Raw genomic sequence first — 3,956 nt, 5'->3', positions numbered from 1 at the left:
CCCCTAAAACCTACACACCCCCACCCAAAGTTATCCCTACACCCCATTTTATCCCTTCCCTTTACAAATATTTACCTCCAGCTTATCATAGATTTCACCCAAGTAGCTGTCAACTCACAACCTTCCTCTACCCTCCTACTACCTTAAAGTTTATCATCCAATCTCTAGCTCTCTGAGACAGCTTGGTTTACTTATCTCATTTCAGAGAGGTCATGTAGTATTTATCGTTCAATTCCTGGGTTGCTTCACTCAATATAAGGTTCTCAAGATTTCTCCATGTTATCACGTGTGTTTTTTACTGTATTTGTTCTTATAGCTGAATAGTATTCCATTGTATGTATATACCACATTTTATTTATCCATTCATCTGTTGATGGGCATTTGGGTTGATGCCAAGTCTTGTCAATAGTGAATAGTGCTGCTATGAACATTGGTGTGCATATATCAGTTTGTGTCCTTGTTTCAGATCTTCTGGGTATATACCTAGCAGTGGAATTGCTGGGTCATATGGCAAATCTCTAGCTAGTTTTTTGAGAAATCACCAAACTGTCCTCCAAAATGGCTGGATCCTTCTGCATTCCCACCAGCAGTGGATGAGGGTTCCCATTCCTCTAAATTCTCTCCAACAATTGTAGTCTTCTGACTTTTTGATAGCTGCCAGTCTTATGGGAGTAAAATGGTATCTCATTGTTGTTTTGATTTGCATTTCCCTAATAGCTAGGGATTTTGAGCATTTTTTCATGTTTTTTAGCCATTTGTATATTATCTTTGGAGAAGTTTCTGTTCAAATCTTTTTCCCATTTTTTAAATGGGCTGTTTTTCTTTTTATTTTCAAGATAGAGGAGTTCTTTATGTATGCAAGATATAAGTCTCCTATCAGAAATATGGTTATCAAATATTTTTTCCCATTGTGTAGGCTCTCTTTTCACTTTCCTGACAAACTCTTTCGAGGGGCAGTAGGCTTTAATTTTTTTTTCTTTCATAATTGAGATTTGTATTGGTTGTTTTGAAGATCAGCACAGACACTATGAACAATTTTTACACAATTCTTATTGTACATAGCAAAACCCTAAAAAGCCATGTAGATGTTTTTCTAAAGTTATTCCAGTGACTTTCCAGCTTAAAATTTAGAGGCAAGTTTTCCTTAAGAGAATATCAAGTACCAATATTTTCAAATGTTGATAAACTGTTACATCTTTAAGTCCCACAAATTCACAATACCATACACACTACATACATTTCCAATCTTTTACTACACATTAACAAAATTATTAGAAAAACTGGGCGACCAAGACCAAGGATGTTACAGAGTTCTGAAAGGGAGAGCCAACATCAGGAAGTGGTTTTAAGAAACATGCTACTAAAAAACATGGGGATAAAAGTAATTTAAAATGTTCAACACATATTAAATGCATAACTTTGATTCTAAATCACCATTTAGTATGTGTTGTATTAAAGGGTATAAAATCTGCCACCCCCAGTGGAATGTTGACACCCAAGACAGTCAAAGCCTCCCATAATTCAATATCCCACTATATTCTGGTTGTACCAAAAAATAAACAGCCAGCAAATGATTTCCCCTCTTTAAAAAAAAAACATTTACACTTATAAAAGGGGGATGCGGTGGGATTCCAATCGCCTTCTTAAAATGTTTCTTTTAGATCTACTAAAAAACTTGCATTTACAGCTGATAAAAATATTCCTCTGGATTGTACAAGAAGGGAGAAACAGGGACCACTGATAAGACATGGTGTATGGTATTAACCATACTTGGCTTCTTTCTCTCCTGCATCATCAGAGGCTGGACTCTCCTCATTTTTAGTTTCTCCATTTTCTGCAGGTAAATCTTTAATTTCTTGGTTAGTCACTTCAGCTTGTTTTCCCTTTGCTCCCCTTTTTCCTTTTGGTTGCACTTTTTTGTCTGAAGATTTATCCTTTCCCGCTGCCTTTTTTGGCTTCTCTTCCACTTTCATAGGAGCGGGTTTGGCGGATAGCCTCATGGCCCTCCTCTTGTGCTCCTCCTTCCCCACCGCTTCAGCCAAGCTGAACTTCCTCTTGGGCATCTTGGCGGTGCTCTGGGACTTGGCATTCCGAGAGCCTTCACGAAGCTGGGCTACTGGCCACTACCACTCCTCCAGCTGCCCGAGTTGTGGGGACAACAGCGGGGTCCAGAAGGCTTTAATTTTGAGGAAGTCCCATTTATCTATTTGTTCTTTTGCTGCTCATGCTTTTGGTGTGAAGTTCATGAAGCCGTTTCCTATTACAAGGTCCTGTAGATGCTTCCCTACTTTGCTTTCCAAAGTCTTTACGGTCTTGGGTCTTATATTTAGGTCTTTGATCCATCTTGAGTTGATCTTTGTATAAACTGTAAGTTGATAATCCTCTTTCATTCTTTAACATATGGATATCCAGTTCACAAGGCACCATTCTTGAAGAGGCCATTCTCTCTCAGTTGAGAGGGTTTGGTGGCCTTGTCAAATCCCATATGGTTGTATACATGAGGATCTATATCAGAACTCTCAATTTGGTTCCATTGGTCAATGTGTCAATCCTTGTGCCAATACCATGCTGTTTTCACTACCATAGCTTTGTAGTATGTTTTGAAGCCACGTAGTGTGATTCCTCCAATTTCATTTTTCTTTTTCAATATGCCTTCAACTATTCAGGGCCTCTTTCCTTCCCAAATAAATTTCATAGTTTCTCTAGTTCATTAAAGAAAGATGTGTTGATTTTTTATGGGATTGCATTGAAACTGTAGATCAGTTTTGGTAGGATAGACATCTTAATAATATTTAGTCTTCCTATCCATGAACAGGGAATATTCTTCCCTTTATTTAGGTCTTCTTTGACTTCCTTGAACAGTGTTGTGTAGTTTTCTGTGTATAAGTCTTTTACCTCTTTAGTTAAATTTATTCCTAGGTATTTGATATTTTTATTTACTACTGTGAATGGTATTTGATTCCTGATTTCCTCCTCTGCTCATTATTGGTGTACTGAAATGGTACTGATTTTTGTGCATTTATCTTGTAACCTGAGACTTTACTGAACTCATTTATAAGTTCTAGAAGGTTTGTTGTAGACATCTCAGGGTTTTCTATGTATAGGATCATATCATCTGCAAATAGGGAAATTTTGACTTCTTCCTTTCCAATGTGGATGCCTTTTATGTCTGGTTCTTGCCTCAGTGTTTGAGTAAGTACTTCTAAGACTATGTTAAACAGAAAGGGTGATAGTGGGCACTCTTGTCTTGTTCCTGATCTTAGAGGGAAAGATTTTAGGATTTCACCATTGTAAATGATGTTAGCTGTAGGTTTTTCATATATACTCTTTATCATATTCAGAAAGTTTCCTTCTCTTCTGATCTTTTGCATTGTTTTTATCAAGAAAGTGTGCTGTATTTGTCAAATGCTTTTTCTGCATCTATAGATATAATCATGTGATTTTTTTCCCTTCAATCTGTTTATATGGTGTATTACATTGATTCACCTTCTTATGTTGAACCATCTTGCATACCCAGAATGAACCCCACTTGGTCATGGTGTATAATTTGTTTAATTGTGATGAATATGATTAGCAAGTATTTTGTTGAGGATTTTCATGTCAAGGTTCATTAGAGAGATTCGTCTGTATTTTCCCTTTCTTGTGTTGCCTTTATTTGGCTTGATACTAGAGTAATGTTGGCATCACAGAATGAGTTAGGCAATGTTCCTCCTGTTTCAATTTTTTTGGAAGAGTTTAAGCAAGATTGGCATTAGTTCTTTCCAGAATGTTTTGTAGAATTCACCTGTGAAGCCATCTGGTCCAGGGCTTTTATTAGTTGCAAGGTTTTTAATGACTGATTCTATCTCTTGTGATTCATTTGTTGAGATCATCAACTTCTTCTTTTGTCAATGTAGGCTGCTCATGTGTTTCTAGAAATTTGTCCATTTCCTCTAAATTGTTGTTTTTGTTGGAAT

The 3,956-nt window shown here is 36.8% G+C and overlaps 1 pseudogene; it reads right to left on the bottom strand.

The window, feature by feature from the left end:
- Window positions 1-1,760: 1,760 nt before the first annotated feature.
- On the bottom strand, window positions 1,761-2,063 carry LOC139438286 (non-histone chromosomal protein HMG-14 pseudogene; annotated as a pseudogene).
- Between the last annotated feature and the right edge of the window lie 1,893 nt (window positions 2,064-3,956).

The sequence above is a fragment of the Dasypus novemcinctus genome, chromosome Y, assembly GCF_030445035.2.
Source record: "Dasypus novemcinctus isolate mDasNov1 chromosome Y, mDasNov1.1.hap2, whole genome shotgun sequence".
Taxonomy (NCBI): domain Eukaryota; kingdom Metazoa; phylum Chordata; class Mammalia; order Cingulata; family Dasypodidae; genus Dasypus; species Dasypus novemcinctus.
Note: the sequence above shows the minus strand (reverse complement) of the source record. Positions and strands in the feature narration are given on the sequence as shown.